At 41.2% G+C, this 20565-nt stretch overlaps 1 protein-coding gene across 1 annotated transcript in view; it reads left to right on the plus strand.

Moving 5' to 3' along the window:
- Positions 1-20565, plus strand: part of NEDD9 (neural precursor cell expressed, developmentally down-regulated 9) — a 182335-nt gene that overhangs the window by 82491 nt on the left and 79279 nt on the right. The window lies entirely within an intron of this gene.

Consider the following 20565-nt stretch of genomic DNA (forward strand, 5'->3'; position numbering starts at 1 on the left):
GCAGGCTGGTGAGTGGTTAGGGGCGATCAGGGAGGCAGGCAGGCGAACAGTTAGGGGCGATCAGGCAGGCAGGCAGAGGCAGTTAGGGGCGATCAGGCAGGCAAGTGAGAGGTTAGGAGCCAGCAGTCCTGGATTGCGAGAGGGATGTCCGACTGCCAGTTACACCGGCAGTTGGGGTCCCAGATTGCAAGAGGGTGCAGGCTGGGCTGAGGAACACCACCCCTCCCCTGTGCATGAATTTCATGCACTGGGCCTCTAGAAATGTAATAATAAGAAAATAACCTATTTTCAGACCCAGGAACAATTTGCCCAAGCATTAAGTGAACCCAGATCATGACCCTTTTTCAAGGAATGGAGGTGGAAGAGGGGCTGTTTTTGCACAAACTCTCCATAGCTTCTTGTTATCCTCCCTTTGTGTAGCTGTCAGCTGTTACTCTTTACTTACATCACCAGGCCTAGCCATGCATAATCCTTGCCTTCTAGTAAGAGCCACTGTGGGCTAGGACATAGTTCTCAATTTTCGACAGCATGCTAACATCTCCAGGGAATTTAAAACACTATCCATTCCTGCGTCCCATTTCCAGTGTTCTGACTTCATGTCTGTAGCATGTCCTGGGCACAAGGACTGTTTCAAAATCCCCAGGTGATTCTGTTGTACAACCAAGGTTGAGAACCATTCTGATAACCTATCTTATTAGAATGAAACAACATTAGAGTTAATTGTGACCTGAAAGGTTTTCCTATGAATAAGCTTCAGTATATGAGCTAATAAGCTTTAGTATATGAACTACTATTAGAACTCTGCATCTCTGAGCCCACTTTCTCATTTCTAGCTGTGCTCCAGGAAGTGATGTGAGCTGGAAGAGAGATAGGATGGATCAGTGGTTAAGTGCTAAGAGTTTAGAGATCAACTGTCTAGGTTCAAACCTTGACTCTGCCACTGATGGTGTTACCTTAGGCAAGTGCCTGAACCTTTTTGTGGCTCAGCCTCATCAATAAAGTGTTGGGAGGATAAAATGGGTTCATGCACACAGAGAACTGAGAACAGAGCTTGGCCCAACATCAGTGTTTGTTTTGGCAAGAGACAAAATTCACTTCAGATTATCAAGGTAGAAAGACAGAGGTGTGGGCAGGGCTAAGTGAATAAACCAGGGCTGTTGCAGCAATAATGGGAGGCTGGTTCCAGCCTAGGCTGAAAGGGAAGGAAGTAGTGTTTTGGGAACCCAGTGAAAGTTGAGTCTGTAAAGAGACACAGCAACCGCCATAGATGAGACAAAGAAGCAGAGACGGAGCAGCAAGAAAGTACCCTGGCCTCTCTCTCTTTCTACCTCTGAACTCAGGGTCAGCTTCTCAGGGCACAGAGCTAAGCACAAACAAGGGGGAGAATGAACCTGCATGTGTGGGGAGGTAAGCGGGAATGCCCAGCACAGTTAGCTACCAGTAAGTATCACTTGAGCCAGGAAGTCATCAAAGAAAGCCCTTGTTGCCCCAGAGTGGGCAAACTTGACATAGCAGAGCTGCAGAAGCAGGAGAATTACCCCTCAAGCCGCACTCATTCTGGAGGAAAGATGCCCTGCCCTTTTGCACCAAACTGAGATAGTTCAATGTTGTTGTGGGCAAAAGTCCATTTTTAAAATTGTCATATGCTCGTTGGGCATTTCAGGGCTTAGTGCAAAGCCCTACATCCCTATGGACTAGTTCATATTCCTGTCTGGCCTTTTCCTCACTTGCTCCCCCTCCTCTCTCTCCATCCCTGTCCATGCGCATCAGAAGACAGAACTTCCAGCTCACTTCCTTTGCTAACTGAGACACGTTCCTAAGCCTGACTTGCGGCATACTTTGGAATTTTTCCTCCATCACTTCCCCACCCCCAAAACACCACCTCTTTTTTTTCACTCATGAATGTTGACCTTTTGTCCAATAAAGTGCTCAGTCTTCCTACCTCCCACTTTCTACTTAAGTAGCCTTTCTTGGCTGTGTTTTCCTTTGACCTACAAAACTGTCCTTGGAGCCTCATTACCTATCACTTACTGAGTGACATAAGCAGAAGCAGAAGCCCCTATCTTCCAGACACTTCCATTCCCAGTGTGAGCGGTAAGAGACAGTGCTCAGGTTGGCAGGTGGCTTTCCCCATAGACATCTATGCACTGTGGCAGTTTTCTTTCCATGTTTTGCCACTGCATCCAATGAAAGTTATGAACTTTTAGATTCACGCCTGGATGCTTCTGGAACTTTCCACACTGTGCTGATACACACACTTGGTTGCACTGGAGACCCTGCCGTGACCCTGTCTTCATTTATATCATCAAGTTTTTTTCAGATTCTAAGACTAGATATTCCTTTACTAGATTTAATCAAACTATTCATCCTTATTACCTCATTATATTCATTCCAAATTCCTTTGGAGTCATGCTTTCCATCACATACACACATCATAATAGCCATATTCCACTCTATTCCCCTTTGAAAGCCTGGCAAATGTTACTCTTGGGCTGTTCTGAGTGAAAAGAGAACATGCCTATCCCCCTCCCAGTACTTAGGCACCCTGAAGTAAAAGCACCATAATGTTGGTGCCAATGCCCCCAGAGAGAACTGGGAATTGAAGTTAATAAAGGCCTGATGAGATTTGAGTTGGCAGGATTTTAACCACTGATGTGGGTTAAGAGTGGGCTAGAACCATCAGAAGCAGAAATAGCAGCACTCACTGAACACACAGATCCTGGGGATTCAATAAATTTTTGCCCTCAGGAGTTTGCATTTTAGATAAGGAGAGAGGAACCTCCCTCCCCCCGATAATGCAGGCTGCCATAGGATGAATGCCAGGTAAGTAGTATATAAATAATAATAGAATTGCACTATAAAAATCTGTATTGCAAGCATTTCCCTTAATCAAGAGTAATTTCTACCCTGGTAATTTCCATTTCCATCGGAATTAGTGGGATTTTGCTTATATTTCTTAATCCATCTCTGTTTCCACATACATAATTTTGGTTCCTAAGAAGTGTCTCCACTTCCAAATCAAATTGTTGCTTAACATTTTAAATTTATGACACATCCACAAATTCACTAAGGATTTATTCATCAGTATCTAAAGAGATGTCTTAAAAGGACGTTTTTAGATTAAAATATTTCAAAACAGAAATTATGTGAAATTACTCCCAGACTCCCTTATGGATAGATTGAAGTATATGCGTTTTATTTTTAGTTCTCATTTTCTTTCAGGGTGGGCACTACTTTAGCAAAGCCAATATCTCCAAGAAACACCTCCCCCAATTTGTTCACAAGTGTCAATAGTAAAGAAATGATAAAGTCCAATATTGAGCAATAAGAATGATTTTAAAGAATGTCTTAGCTTTCTTAATCCAATCTTACTATTTGAGTTACAAATAGTAACTCAAACTCTAACCTGTTTCTCAGTCTGGGAGTGGAAAGAGTTGAAGAATTTGTTCTCAAAGGACATTGGAACTTTGCTTGGAAAACATTTCAAGCGGATTGTCAACGTCCATAAACCCTGTAGTTTGTAGTATTTTATAATTTCACTGGGGCCTGGGGCTAAATTCTATCATTAGGAAGCAGGGGTGGAGGGGGGAGCACATTTGGATATTGAAGTGTCATTTATGTAGTTAGCTTCATTTCATGGCTCAACTTGGGAAAATGCTAATGAAGGTGGCCTCTGTGCTGGCTTGCATCTTCTTGCAGTGGGTCTTAATCAGCTTGGCATTTCCATCATGAAGCACAGTGCTTTGTGCCCAGCAATCCCAGGGAAGGGTGACAAATGAATTTATCAAATAAGTGATGAATGGAAAATCATAGGCAATGATATTCCTGGAGAGCAGGAATAGGCCTAGGAATAATTGTGAGAAAGGAAGGATGGTCTACGTTGTCAGTAACCTTCCCTAGCAGAAGGGCCCAGAATGTGGCACCAGCTGTACCTACATTTGCACTAAGGGAATGATGACTGAGCTGGTGACTGGGGGATAGGATGCTGGGGTATCCTTTCCTGGTCTAGGGAAGGCTTTGAGGAGCAGGACCTTCATTGCCCTTCATAACACATGGCACAGACTCTCCCTCAGGATGGGGCAGCCTGGGTAAGGACCAGATTACTTTACCATATATCATTTCCCTTTTCAATAAATATTCTATTATTACTCCCATAGAACATAAAGGCCAGGTTACACGTAAATTAGGGTACATTCAAAATGTCTCTAACAAATAGTAACTCAAACTCTAACCTGTTTCTCAGGCTGGGAGTGGAAAGAGTTGAAGAATTTGTTCTCAAAGGACATTGGGACTTTGCTTGGAAAACATTTCAAGCGGATTGTCAACGTCCATAAGCCCTGTAGTTCGTAGTATTTTGTAATTTCACTGGGGCCTGTGGCTAAATTCTATCATTAGGAAGCAGGGGTGGCGGGGGGAGCACATTTGGGTATTGAAGTGTCATTTATGTAGTTAGCTTCATTTCGTGGCTCAACTTGGGAAAATGCTAATGAAGACAAAGGGATCCAACATAAGCTGGCAGAGCACTTCAGCATTCCTATCCCCCACACAGCAGTTTCCTCCACCAAACATTAGAATCGAATCCATGGGGGTCAGGTGTCTAGATGGACAGGGTAATTTTCCAGGGAACAGCCCCATATTGAACAACCCCACTTTAAGGGATTGTACCACTCTCATGGGTTGCAATTCTGCCTCCAGTTGAATGAACAATGCCTAGAGTCACTTGGGCTTTGATAACACATACTCAAAACCTCAAATAAATGAGGTCATACTGAGTCTCTGGCAGGACAAAATCTGTCAGCAGGCGAGCAGGTGGTTGACAGCAGGTGGGGACTATGTAAAAGGCAACACACATAACAGAGAGATAAGTATAGTCACCATCGGTCACACCTTCCTATCAGTGGCACAGTGAGATGCAGGTCAAAATTCAGGTTGCCCTGGCTTTATGAAAACTCAACCTTTGGTACACTCATTATATAGAAACTAGCCTGACCAGTGTGGTTCAGTGGTTGAGCATCAATTTGTGAACTGGGAGGTCATGGCTCAAGTCATGTGCCTGGGTTTTGAGCTCAGTCCCCAGTGTGGGGCATGCAGGAGGCAACCGATCAATGATTCTCTCTCATCATTGATGTTTCTGTCTCTCTCTCTCCCTTTCTCTTACTCTATGAAATCAATAAAAATATATTAAAAGAAAATAAACTAAATTAGAGAGGGAGTATTTATTTATAAACTGTTTTTTTCACATAACCAAAGTCTGAAATAGCACCTCTGTACTAGTAGTTATAACTTTTTACGTTTCAACTTACATATTTTCAAGAATATATCTATTAAAAAATACACTCACATAAAGAAAGGTAGGTATGTAATTCACAATATCATATCTTGGGCATTCCTTTCCATAAAAATTCACCTTTTCTACCCCTAAGAAACCACTTTCTTGACTGCTAAATTAGGCAACAATTAAGCAATAGGAATGTCCTTTCTTCATACCCCAGCACAAAGCCAATAGTCCCTCTGATGATCTGTCAATAACGCAGACTAAAAAACAAGGACTGCTCTGTGACAGATCTGTCTGTTCGCCAGCCCCATTACTGTGAGAGTCAGCATTTTGGCATGGACAGGACACTGGTTTCAGGGGCCAGGGAGAAGGGTTAATTAAACTAGGAGGAAGAGAAATGAAAACCAAGCAGACAGTTATGAAGACCAATTAAGATCAACAATTCAATATCTGTGTGGATAAACAGTGCTCCCCTTTGCACACTGCAGAATGTGCAACAAAGTGTGAATAGCATGAAGCCAGAAATAAAGAAACAGTGCTTTTAACTGCACTCTCCGGGCAGGGCTTTTCTCTCCTTAACCTGGAGACTCCTCCACAGCCTCACTGCGTGGGCTTGCTCCTGGATCACACACCGCGGGGTGTGTGGAAGCCAAGGCCAGTGCAACCTGGGCTTAGGGAGGGAGGAAGGAAACACACCTGCCATGACTGAAAAATGGAATCTTTCCAGTTAGTGACCTTGAGGTAAATCCATCAGATGATGGTGTTCTCCTCCCCTTCATTGCCCAGTGCTCATGCATCCAACCGTAATTTAAAACACTGTAATGAAAGGCAGACTAAGAAGCAAATCTAGATCAACCTGCATTCAAAAACTAGGAGATGATCATTTGTTTTGTTTTCTTTTGTTTTGTTTTGTTTAAATTTAAAAACAATCATAGCTTTTGTCAATTGCTGAATGTTAATATGAAATTTTGCACCAGCCTCACCTTCCTTCCACTGGGCTGTGGCAGGTAGGAAAGGTCACAGTTTGTGACCAATGAAGAAAGATTTGAGGGGAGGAATGATCAGATCTTATTTGTTTTGGGGGCATAATGAGCAATCTGTGAGAAGTGGAAGAAAGAAGAAGGCCAGTGGAAGGAAGTCTCCTGCTTTGATATGCTAGTTCATTGCCAGGCTGAGTTCTCATTTGACCTTCAGTGGTCAGGCCACCTAAGAAGTGCTTGGGAACTATCTCAATCAGAGAACCAGCCAGAGATATGCTTTAAAGGAAGGGATGCTTCTTGCTGCTCATTGTGGTTTTTCAATACACGAGCCTGGTTTATATAGCAGCCGCACGAAGAAAGCTCTGTATAATATTGTCATACTTAAGCTATGTGCATGTTTACCGTTTCCTTACCAACAACAGCTGGAGAAATGGCTAAGTGAGACTGGGGAGGAGGGAAGGCAGTAGGAGGGAATTAAACATTGGAACGGAAGACCTGCCACTTCCCTAATGCACGAAGCTCCAGATCCAGTCAGATGTAACTGGTATCAAAGTGTCGTGACTCTGCATTTTCCTTCCAGACACAGAGGAATTGAGGGTGGACGTAAAGTAGGACTGAAAATGAAGCAGAGGAAGCCAAAGACTTCTTACCTTGATTTCTTAATGTTCTAGGCTATATTTATTCCCACTCCACACTGGGCCCTTTATTTTGCTGGTGCCACCATTTAACTGTTTAGAATGCACTCCTATTGGCCCTTCTCTTGGGGGGCCAATAGAGCTCAGATTGCACCTACCAAGTGGTGAGGGTCAGATCCAGCTATGCTATTGAATCATTCTGAAACCCGTAACAGGCCTGCAGTGCCTGGGCAGGCCTTTCTGTCCTGCGGAAGGCTGCTAACACAGGGAAAACAAGCCCGAAAGGATGCCAACCTTAAGAACAGGTCAACCAGGAGCTCTACACAATTGCTGTTTCTCAACAGTGAGTGATTGCTCTGCCATTGCCTCAACTTGCAATGCCCTTTCTCCTACCTCCCGTCCACCCACTCCCAACCCCCCCGACATCTAATTCCTCTTTTCTCTTCAATACTCACCCGAGCTACTACCTCTTCCTAGAAGTCTCCTCTGAAATCCTCAAGCAATTCTCTTCCATTGACTTTCCTCTTTGGATACTGACGTATCTCTTTGGATTTTCTCAGCAAGTAGACTGAAAAATTTTTGGAAGCAGAAGCAATGGTCTTTCCATCTTTGTGTCTCCAAAACTAATCCCCATGGTGGGTGCTCAGCTAATGAATAACATTGATGTATACCTTTAGCCACTTCACTAAACTGATGATGCAATAAGGGCAGTTAGTATTCATCTACTGGTCTCTTAGTACCAGAGCTGCCATCTGGACACTGGGCCCAAGGCAGGTGTCTCACAATATTCATACAATACGTGGCTGGGCAAAAGTAGGTTTACAGTTGTGAGTATATAAAACACAATTTATTCTTGTATTATTATTATTTATTAATTATTATAGTATTTTTTCATATTAACAACTGTAAAGGCAATTGCCTGCCCTATAAATAGAAGGGGAGACAGAGCACTGAAAGGTGGAAAGGTCACTGTAATCTCAATTTTACTGTTGGGAAGTGTAAATGTTGGGTCTCTCTCCTAGCACATCAGTAGTGTCCCTTCTGGTGAATGATAAGATACATGTTTATGTCACATATACATACTGTTAGAACGCTTCAGTCCTGCACTAGCCTCCACTGGACTCCCTAAAAGACTGAGCACACCAAAGACTACACAGGCTTCAGGTTATACTCCCCTACCCCTAAGGCTCTGGCAAGTTGCTAAGTTGTCACTGTGCTTTGGAGATTCCTCCAAATCCATATATTTCAGTACCTCTTGATTTCAGCAGAGAAACCCATTATACCTTGTTGGTGAAGAGTGACAACAAAATGCAAAGATGCAGATATGGGCCTGGCAGACTCCTGACATGTTCGGTTCACAGTTATATATACATAACAGGTCCCCCCACCCCCCACCCCACCCCACCTCCCTCATGCAGAATGAATAATGAGGATAATCACATCAAGAGTGAAGGAACCCTTCCCAATCGCCTTGTAAGTTAGGTTACTTAACTTCATTTAAGTCCCTAGATTCCTTCCAGCTCATGAATGCAGATGTGACACTGCTAGGGATGTTGTATTCAGGATAAAGTTAAGTTTTCAAGAGTTTCCTGGCTTTACAGCTGCATCACAGGAGGCTGATAAGCCATGGCCAAAACTGTTCAAGGTCTCCAGCTGTCCTTAAAGTGTCTGCTTGTTTATTTTAGGTAGATAAGTGTTGCTATTATTCTTGGGATGGTAGGAAATGCCGGGGGCTAGAGATCACTGGAGACTTTTAAATTAGAACAGTGTGAAGAGATGCTGGAATCCCGGGTACATTAAAAAGGGGGAGGGGGAGAAACCACACACTCAGCATTTGGTGATACTGTAATTATAGCTCCTCTTAAGAGCAGTTAATAACCACTTGCTATTTTATAACCTAAGGGTAATGAACACTGAAGCTTTGCTTGTTAATTGAAGCTGACAGAATGCTAGAAAGAGCCTCATGCCACACCCCTTACATCAAGGGAGTCCTTTCTCTTTGTTTATCAATAAGGGAGGGTTCATTTGTTTTTTTATGGCTTACTCTAGGTTTAAATCATAAAAAATAAAAAGATTAATCTCAGGAAAATCCTTGGGGGGGAAAGTCCAACATCATCTCAGTACTTAACCTGCCATAAACCAATTAATAAGTAATCCATTTTTGCCATCATACTCTGAATATCAACAACAGACCAAATCAAGTGGGACAGCTATGATTTCTTGATCTTCTTCCCGAAGTTCTCACCAGTTCTTTGCATAGCCTAAGACATCAGAGAAGGTCTAAATCAAATTGTTCCCAACAGCAAGAAGAATGCCCCTGACCTAATCAGAGGGCACAAGACAGAGCTATAGGAGCAGAGGTTTCATCAAAGGTTATTTAGAGACTAGAAGGTCTATCCTAATGCCATCCCTTACTTTCTCCTGCTGCCCAAGACCTTCAATAGATACCCGCTTTGTAGTGAATGGGTTAGGTTCACTGAGTTACAATTAAATTCAGATGCTTGGGCTTGCATTAAGTATTTTAAAGATAGATGAGAACACTACTTTTGCAGGGTAAGAAATGCCAAGGGCATTTCTTTAATTAGGGTATCCTCTAGAATGCCTAATTTATTCAAAATACAGTGGACTAGAATAAGCAGTCATGTTAGCATTATTCTCTCCTGTACTCAGGCTATATGGGAAGCTCTAGCAAAACCAGGAGCCATTCTATTGGTTCACCTTGAGAAACTATTGTCATAAGAACAGAATGTTGACATTTCATGTGAACCCTACCTGAAAACTTATGGGGAGAGCCAGATAATAACTCAAAGGGAGCTCAGTGCCCTGGAATCAGTACAAGAGGCTTAAATCAATATAATGTTAATAGAATTGAGATAGAGCAGTGAAGGCATCCATCTAATAATAGGAATCATTTTGCCAACAGTGACAAAAACAGAGTCTAATGACTATACTGTTCTCACCTATTTCCACATTATGGATTTCTTTGGAACTGAAAAGTTCCAACATCCCCAGGGTGGCTCTCTGCCCCGGATAATGTTTCAGTAAGCCCCATCCATGTGTTCACTCTTCTGGTCACACTTTCTCTACATCTCTAAGGCCTTCTTCACAAGACCTTCTCAACTGAACACTCTTCCAGGTGCTTTTGCATTGAAAAGGAATATTGTCAGCTCAGGAGTTATTCATCAATTTTTCAAAGGCGGCTTAGGCTAAATATTTCTCCAAGCCTGAATTCAAGTCTATTTTTCCTAATTCCATACGTATTCCCAATACCTGATTCTGCCACCCACGTAGCCTGCTCTGACAAGGGGGGTGCCCCAAAAATAGACAAGTGACTGAAAGAAAAAAAGGCATCATAAATTAGCAAGTTAGCATATTGGCTCATGTCTTGAATATGTGGGAGCTCCTGAAAAGTGCCCTATAATAATTGGAAAATTGAAAAAATAAGATTCCCACTTGAGAGTTAAATGATCAGATCAATATATAGACTACTTTAAAGTATACTTATTTCTATATTTTCCAGAGATTCACAGAAATAGTTCAAAGATGCCTATAATATTGCTTTTCCCCTGGCTGCCAGAAAAAGAGTTAGAATGGGTGTGACTGTCTGATCTGAGGGCAGGTGCATTTGCCCAGAACAAACACCAGGGTTGATTGAGGGAATGTGAGTACTGTTCTATCTCCTTCTCCATTTCTTTGAACCCTGATATAAAATCAGACAACAAAAAGGCCTGGCTATGAAATTGATTTTTAAACAATATAGTGCTCTTCAAATGTAATACAATTAAAAATAACTAAAGTCTTTATTATTGATAATATAAAATACCTCACATTCCAAATATTATAAATGCTTTACATCTTTAGTATTAAACTAACATTTCTTTGAGGACTAGTGATTTTAAAAAATCACTGTATGGCCATAGAGGATGATGATAAATGAATCCAAATTAAAGATAAAATCAGGAAAGATGATCCTCTTAGAAAACCTAGTGAACACCAACACGAAATGCATGAATTTATTCATGATCAGAGCAACCATCACTGAGGTGGTTTGTAGATGTGTGCTAAGGGAGACTTAGGAAATACATTAAGTCCCATCAAGGAAGTATCATTTTGCAATTGCAGCTTGCATGGGAAAGGCTAGTACGCAAAAGACTGGTAGACTACATGGAGTGTAGGTCAAAGGAGCCGAGAAATGTGTCCATTCCACTCATAGAGGGTGGAAAGTATGCTGTGCCAGTGAAAAGCTGTCCTAAGAATTCGTCTTAAGGTTCTCCTCTGAAATATGACTGGAGGATACAATCACAGTGGCTTTTAAACTTTTCAAATATGGGGAAATTTTCAGGGGAAGAGGGGCTTTATTTTGCGCAAAATTCCCAACATTAGACCTGCGTCTTATAAGGAACAGGTTGTTCCCAAGGAATTAAAGTTTATTATAAAATCCTTTTAGCACAATAGCTGACAATGTACTTTCAGCATTTCATATGTGTTCTTCAATTGCATTCTTTTTTATGACAAGTGAACATAACCAACAGCCTTATGCAACATCATTGTCTGTTGGAAAGCTAAGATTTTCCTCTTTGTCTAAAGACTCAATTGCATTAGGTTAATGAGATTTATGTTTCTAGTTATATACTAGTTTAAACATTTCATTCGTCACTTTATTTTCCACCTATTTTTGTAAAAGAGTAAGATTGAACCAGAAAAAATAGCCAAATCATTATACAAATATTGGTGCACAAAGATGACAACACTAAAACTGAACAGTTGGCTGGTAGGCGACATCATCATGCAGTAGCCTGAAATGTACTAGTTAGTTAATGTCCAAATTGAGTGCCAAAAGGAATGCCAGATTACAACAGTCCCCTTATCCTGGGAGATGCGTTCCAAGATTCCCAAAGGGTGCCTAGAACCTTGGATAGTACTGATCCCTATGTATACTGTGTTTTTCTATACATCCATACTTATAATAGGGTTTAATGTGTAAATTAGGTACAGTAAGAGGTTAATAATAACTAATAATAAAATAGAAAAATAACAATATACCGTAATAAAAATGTGAATGTGGTCTCTCTCAGCAAACTAGCATGAATTTCTAAAATTCACAATTTCAGAGATTGAAGATTCATTCTTACCTTAGATCTTAGCAATCGCAGCATATTTTTTCCCCTTAAGATCTTTCACCTTTTCACTTAAAGGAATCACTGTATGCCTTCTCTTTGGTATATTCGAATTGCCAACATCACTACTCTTGTACTTTGGAGCCATCATTAAATAAAATAAGGGTGACTTGAACACAAGCACTGCAATACCATAACAGCCAATCTGATAACTGAGATGGTTACTCAGGGATTAACAGGTGGGGATGGAATATAGCAAGGAGACCCTGGTGATTCAGGTCCCTGAGAGGACAAAGCGAGATGGTGTGAGATTTATTCACTCTACTGGAAATGATGTTCAATTTAAAACTTATGAATTGTTTATTTCTGGAATTTTTCATTTAATATTTTTGGACTGCAATTGACCGTGGGTAACTGAAACTGAGGAAAGCAAAACCATGGCTGGGGAGAGGTGGGGGGAGCTACCTTACAATGTAGAAAAGTAAAAGCTTAATCAAAATGTTATTTTAGGAAATTTTAGTTGTAAAAAAAAACAAAAACCATAACTTTAAAAAACACAAATACAATAACATTTTTAAATCAACGCAGCTTTATATATCTATGAACCAGTAGAGCTCATATATGAATCTTCATTTATTCATTCTATAGATTTGATGTACTTATAACTTATATGGAATTTGTGATAACATCGGTGTTCTGACTTACTAGGCAGTAATATTTCTCACTCCAAATGAATTCTCATTCTGGCCATCTGTAGTATTCTTGTTTAAGTTACATCAGTAAGGTCTGTCTTATGAGGCTCAAAAACTCAGAATGAACAGATAATGTCCAGTTAAAGGACCTGCAAAGCTGAGGGCCCACTGCTGTGGTCTAAGGCACTGAGAGGCAAAGGTCAGGGTCAGTTGGTTCCTTATTTACATTTCTCTACTTAAATTCAATCCATTTTTATGGCATATGCTTGGTAATGTACTTTATTATATGCTTTAGATATAATTGGTTTATTAAAAATTAAATAAAGGCACTTTTTCTCCCTCAGACAAGATAATAGCTACATCTTTTTTCTTTTTGTACTAACTCATTAGTGTTACATATAGTGAATTACACCCCCACACACACACTCTTGGCCCTAGGATCTCTGTTTTAAATTGCTAATATACACAGCAATGAGCATATTTAGCTGAAAGCCACTGCTTCTAACAGCCCTGGATGCCTCACTTGCTCTCCAGTACCAAAAGATTTTGTATTTCATAAAGCCATATTTACATTTCCTAAGTTCTCTACAGCAGACATAAGTCGAAGTACAAGTCTTAGGCATAATGTAAAGACATTGGGAACTACATCACTTACAGCCAAGGAAATGGTGGCTTTTAATTTTTGCAAAGATTTCTGACCTTATCAAAGCTTCAGACCAAGAGCTCTGTTCATCTGGCATCTAATACGCACAAGAGCCATGTGTTCTTGGCTTGGTCACGTCAGATGGCACGTCACAAGCCATTTCCAGGTTTAGCTTTCCTGAAATGACACATTTGCAGGAAGCACTGCCAGGGAGTAATGGCTGTGGCTAAAATAAAATAATTGACATCAAGGGATACTGACTTCAGAAAGAGCTGCTGAAAGCAGCAGCCAGCGATGCTAAGATTTCCTATGAAGGCTGTTTGTAATCATAAACCAGGCAGGCAATTCAGCAAGCACAGATTTTCTCTTCCGTGGGTGCTGTTGGGCTGAAAGCAAAATCTCCACTCAACTGAAGCCATTCCTGCTCCCATCTATTGATGTGTTGTTTCTGATTCACGGCAATGGATAGACCTTACGGTGAGTGAGGAGCGGGAGTTCATTCCTACATGCTTATATACCAAGCCAGGTCCAGTCTTCCTGCATTAACTTCCTGCTTCATTCAACTGATCCTGACCATCAACTGGTTTCACAAAGACTTCAAGTAGCCTGGCTGGGCTTGCTCAGCAGGTAAGGACTGAATTCAGAGACCAGCTCAGTGAAGGTCACTGATTACAATGACAATTTCTTATCCCTCAGTGACAAACAAATTGATATTACCGTTAAAGACTAATTAAAAACCTATAAAAAGCAGAAATGTTTTTAATAAATGTACTGGCTAAAAACCCTGTAGCCAGGGAATAAACTGAGCTCCTTGGAAAGCTTTCATCTCCAAAATTAGATCCTCTGTCTCCAGGTTCACTCCTGTGAGTGAATTAATTGTCTATAAAATGGTTTCCTTTCTAAGACTTTAGGGGAGGGTTTCTCAAAATTGACTCTATTAACATTTTGGACCAGATAGTCCTTTGCTATAGGGCTGTCCTGTATATTTAGCATGTTTAACAACTAAATAGATACCAGTAGCACTCCCCCAACCCCAGTGGTGACAAAACTCTCCCTAGCCAGGGCCAAATGTTCCCTGGGTTGGGGGAAGGGAGTGAAACTCCCCCTCCCCCCAGTTAAGAATCACTGGTTTAGGACAACCTATATAATAAAAAGCTAATATGAAAATTGTCCCCTTGCCCAGGAGTTTGACCTAGGAGTTTGACCAGGGGGTGGGGCCAGCTGGCCAACCACTCGAGGCCCCTCCCCCTGGCCAGCCTGGTCTGATCGGCCCCTATGGGGCAGGCAGGCCGGAGCCCACCCATGCACGAATTTGTGCACCAGGACTCTAGTTATTTAATAAACACATTTCATCTGTACCAATGACACTTCTCCCCCAACTCCTCACTCCCAAGCCCTCCAGAAGAATTGCCTCTTGTTCTGTAAAAAGGTGACTAATTTACTTAAACTGGTCATAAGGACAATACATCAACTGATTCAATTGTTATCATGCAATAGGGTTCTTAGAGAAAAGTGTTTCCATCCACACATCCTAGAAAACTAAAATTGAAAATTCTAAATATAGATTTGTTGAAAGAATAAAATAAGTTAAAGCCCAGCAAATACTCTCAAAAAATTCAGGTGATAGAGGACATTAAAAAAAAAATTTAACCCTGGCCAGTGTTGCTCAGGTGGTAGACCCTAAAGGTTGCCAGTTTGATTCCTGGTCAGGGCACATGCTGTGGTTGCAGGCTCAATCCCCGGTAGGGAGCATTCAGGAGGCAGCTGATCAATGTTTCCCTTTCACATCAATGTGTATGTGTCTCTCTCTCTCTCTCTTTTTTCTTCTTCTTCTTCTTCTTCTTCTTCTTCTTCTTCTTCTTCTTCTTCTTCTTCTTCTTCTTTTTCTTCTTCTCTGTAAAATCAATTTCTTTAAACAAACGAACAACAAAACATTCTCCCAGATACCTCTCCATGGACATAAACAGGTATAAAGCCTGAAAGATATATGGAAGTTTTACCAAATAAGTCAGGATTGATTATTCCATGACTCCATATTGACCTTTACAAAAAGAGATTATACTCATGCAGTTTAAAATTAAAATAATTAAATTTAATTTGCAGATGAGAAAGAAACTGTAAACTGAAAAAAAAGACTGATGAATATCAGATAAATGTTTCTTTACCACTAGAGATATTGGTTCTTAAGAGGACTCCCTAAATTAAGAAAATGTTATACAAAATTTTAAGAACTGAAGTTGTTGTTATTTTTAAATTACCCCTTTCAACATTAAATGGTATCTACTGACTCCTTAATGGGAAAGATGAGGAAGTTAGTTAAGATATTTTTTCCTACCCCTGTTCCTCCCATTTCTAATTTGATTAGTTATATTTATATGTGACCTTTAGTTCTCCTCTTTGGCCATACTCCCTACAGTTGTTTGCTCTCAGAGCTATTTTAAATGAATCCACAGCCTCTCGGCTCTTGAATTCTTTATTTTCACTCATTTTTTATTTGCCTAGATTAGTTTTCAAGACAGTTTTTATTTGCAAAAGAACCTATAGAAGCTATATTTCTTGACCTTTTGAATCCTTGTGGATATCTCACTTGGATATGTGGCTATGTCCTTTCATACTCAAAGGACAATTTGGCTAGAGATTCATATCTTGGGTGACCCTTTCTTGCCCTCAGGCTTTCTAGATGTCACTCCACAATCATTGCTGCAATTGATGACCTCTGAACCCACACTGGATACTGGAACATTGTGGATCCACACAGATCCCTGGTTCCTCTCCTCAGGGGCAACACTTATGGAGCCACACATTGGCCTGCTCAGATTTCCTGAAGCCCATCACTGCCCTTCAGAAGATGAATTTGGCCTATTAGCTCTGGCACAAGTCTCCTTTTGCCTCTACTCTGTGCTAGGTGCAGACCCGCCTATTATCTGAAAATGACAATAGGAGCAGGTGCTCCTACCTGTCCCACTGCCCTTCTTCCACATCCAGGGAACCTTGGTGACTACTCTTCCTTCTTCCCACTCTCTTCCCATTGAGTCCAGAAGGCACAGAGCCATTACCTCCTCCCCTTTCCCTGAATAAGCAATCATTTCTCTCTTCCAGTCTTCTTTCTGCTTAATGTCCCATTCGGGATCTGCAGTTGAGTGGCCTAGTAACTCTAGTGTGTACCAAAGAGGTCTTCCTGTATGCTCTTAGTGTCCCTACTCATTCCAAAAACATACATATGAAATAACCAAGGATTAATTAGCCCATGATTCCATACTGATGGTCTGATATTAACTACTTACCCCTCAAAGCAGGTAAATCTCCAACTTTTGCAAGTGTCACCTAGTTTGCTCTTGCCTACTCTCACCCTCTAAATTTTGATTGCATTTTTAGTCTACCATACACATCTTAGCACATGAAAAGGCCAGACTGTATGAATAGTTATCTTTTTAGGTTGTGTCAGAAAGTCTCTCAAGACAGAATACCCTACATATAGAGGTATTTAATGAATGTTTATTGATAAAGGGGATGTATTGAGAAACCTGTTAACATTTTTCAGAGTTCATGAAAAAATGATGCATAGGGAATACCAAAAGCAAATGAGAGATTAGGATATAGAATTTAATAACAACAATAATAAACATCAACTGAGTACTTTCCATACACATGACACTGCTCTAAGTTGTTTATGTATGTGGTCTTATTCAATCTTTTACATTTTTAAAAAATTGTTTTTATTGATTTGATTAGAGAGTAAGGAAGGGAGAGGGATAGAGAGCTAGAAACATCAATGAGAGAGAAACATGGATCAGATGCCTCCTGCACACCCCCTACTGGGGATCAAGCCCACAACCCCCGCATGTGCCTTGACTGGGGATCAAACCGAACTGGTGACCTCTTGGTTCATAGGTTGATGCTCAACCACTGAACCACACCAGCTGGGCTTGTTCAATCTTTACAGTGACCCTAGGTGGGGAGTATTATTATAGTCTCTGTGTTAAAGATGAGAACACTAAGATATAGATGAGTTAAAAATTTTGCCCATGGTCACACAGCTAACAGACAGTAGAGTCTGAACCTGCATGCAGGAAGATTAGGAGATGATCCACTGGATTATTATGAGGGAAATGAACCATTTTCCATCTTGACTAAGGTTTGCAAGTTTATAGGCTTTGGGTTAGAATTAATGAACTTCCTTTCTGTGAAAGTGACAGGGTTCCGTCTACCAAGCTCCCTGTGTAAATGACCCAGACAAAAATGACACCTAGCCATGTGTGACCTTAACACACACTCTTCTATTTCAACCGAACGATGACCTCATGATGTCGAAGGCCAGGAATGTGAGTTGGGGAGGAGAAAAGAACAATTAGCTTTCACTTTCCAAGCACCCGCACACCAGCCTAGGGTGACTCTCTCTGCTGTGCACTCTCTATAGCTCAAGAGGGCCTTCCATGTGCCAGACAGATTAAACACTCAGGGAATTTGATCTGATCACTCCTGAGAGGGGATTTTTCCCACTACTCTCTAATCCAATGAAGCCTGGGCTGGCAAAGGCAGCTGAATTGAGAGAGTGACTAAATATGCAGAGTCCTTGGAGGTTAAAATACAGTCTGTCTACAAGGGGAAGGCATTTTGCCTTTAGTCTGTCTGGATTTCTAATATCTATTGCAGACTATTAATCATAAAGACCAGACTCTTGAACTTCTTTGAATTATTTTACATTTAATCAGAATCAACCCCACCACCACCACCACCAAAGCTATGAAATCTTACCCAGTTATTTTGAACATTTAAACAATGGTTTCCCTGGAATACGTACTCAACAATTGAGCATATATTTAATAGCTTTGAAATGGATTCAAACAAAACCAAAAATGCAATTATTATGCATATCGTGAAATCATGAGAATTAGCCAAGGAATTATTGTTTATTTATTTTATATTTTCTATTAAAACATTGGTTGCCCTAGATTTTCACCATCAGAAATACTATGGGAAAAATGCAATAACTCATTTTCTATAAGACCATCTCCATCTAATTTTATTGGGTGAGAATTTATATTTTAATGTATGATTCTGCTTTTATTTGTGACCTTTACATAAAACAGATGTCATGATTTACAAAACCATATCTATCTGAAGTCCAGAAACATTTCTCCGCTTGCTCCTCCACAAACCTATTTTTCACTTATTTACTGGACTTTAACTTATTTTATTCTTTTAGCAAATCTATATTGTTTTTAACTCTGAGTTTTATATTTTGGTTTTCTGGGCTCTGTGGATGGAAATGCTTTCTCTAAGTACCGAATCCTAGGATAACAATTGAAGCCAAACTGGAAATGTGGAGTGGTATTCAGGTTCCAGAATAGTCAGAATTCCCCATTCCAACCACACTTAAATTCCTACACTTGCTTCAAGCAGAGAATCTGGGACGTGAACAAAGTCTATGTTTTCCTTCTGCACTCAGATGGTAGATTACGTGTTTCTACTTTAGGGCAGGGCAGGAATCAAGTCCCATATGCTCTGGATTGCACAATCTGGGAGGGGAAAAAAGGAGTAAACATTTACCCAGGCCAAAAGAATGTTGCCACAAATCAGCCACCAATACAGCCGCCAGAATTTTTCAAGGTGCAGGAAAAGTAAATCTTTAAAGCAAATCCTCTTTGGTGCTCTCTCTTTGGAAGTTGCTTGTTAGTTTCCTCTTGAGCTTCCCTGGCCAGCTGAGAGCCAGAGCTTATGCACCATGAGCTCACAGTAAATAGAACCTGGGCCAGAGGGCCACCAGGCAAAGGGCCTCATAAAACCGCAGCCCCTTTTGCAAATCTGGTCTAGGCACAAGTTTGGCACCAAATTTCCACATTGGGGAATATTCATAATACTTAAGGCTTTTGATTTATCTCTTTAAAGGAAATGCTTCAAAGTGAGATAAGGTTGAGGGACTTGGGAGGCAGTTATGGTTGGAGATGTCTCCCAAGGAGACTGGTTCCAAACTTGCCATCCTCTGGGTAAGACTAGAGTCTAATGCAGTGATGGCGAACCTATGACACGCGTGACAGAGGTGACACGCGAACTCATTTTTTTGGTTGATTTTTCTTTGTTAAATGGCATTTAAATATATAAATATCAAAAATATGTCTTTGTTTTACTATGGTTGCAAATATCAAAAAATTTCTATATGTGACACAGCACCAGAGTTAAGTTAGGGTTTTTCAAAATGCTGACACGCCGAGCTCATCACTGGTCTAACGCATCACAGCAGTGACTGTGTGGTGGTCTGCCAGCTTCACCACGGGGCCAGTGTTTAGGGATTTTAGTGGAACATAACTAAGGGCGAAGCAGAGAAATGGGTAAAAATGAGGTATAACTTATCAACAACCACCGTGCACCATACATCCTCAATTTTCCAGGACCCATGTTCATAAAATCTCTCTGGTTATTCCCATAATGGTAGTCATTCTTGCCAGGTAGTGTGTTTCAGTTTTTAATTAAGAAAATGTAAACTAGACAACTAAAGGATGGAACGGACATCGCCCAGAACCACAGGAAGACTGGCTGAGGGGAAATTCTTCAACTAGAAGGAAAGAGAACAGCATACCGAGACTCAGAGGAGGCGCAGTGAGGAAAATACAAAGGTGCGGAGGTACGCGCGGAGCGGGCTGGTAGCTGAGGGCGCGGTTGTCGTTTTCAATCAGGAGGGAGTCTCAGATTCTGAGCTCCAGTTCTGGGCGAGTCTCTAGGGATCCAGACTCAAACGGGAGAAGCGGGACTGTCTGGCATTGGTCGGAACGAGAGGGCAGCTTTCTCTCCGAGGTTTGCAGCGGTTGCTGGGACTCTGAGAGGCAGAGCCTCTGGGGACAGGACTGAGAGCAGCCATAACTGCTCCCTCCACCCGCCCTGTTGATCCCGTGCGACCCGCCCCACCCAAGCCCTGCACAGAGCCATTTGCCAGATAGCCTCAGGCAAAGGCTAGAGTAGCACCTCCCTAGAGGACAGAAGTTTTCCCACTGCAGACACAGCTTATTCTCACAGCCATTGGCCTGGAGGTCAAATCCCCCTAGTATTAACTACCACAATCAAGGCTTAACTACAACAAGACTGCGCACAAAGACCACTAGGGGTGCACCAAGAAAGCATAAAAAATGCAGAGACAAAGAAACAGGACAAAACTGTCAATGGAGGATATTGAGTTCAGAACCACACTTTTAAGGTCTCTCCAGAACTGTCTAGAAGCCGCCGATAAA

This window comes from Myotis myotis, unplaced genomic scaffold (assembly GCF_014108235.1).
Source record: "Myotis myotis isolate mMyoMyo1 unplaced genomic scaffold, mMyoMyo1.p scaffold_m19_p_2, whole genome shotgun sequence".
In the NCBI taxonomy this organism is placed as follows: domain Eukaryota; kingdom Metazoa; phylum Chordata; class Mammalia; order Chiroptera; family Vespertilionidae; genus Myotis; species Myotis myotis.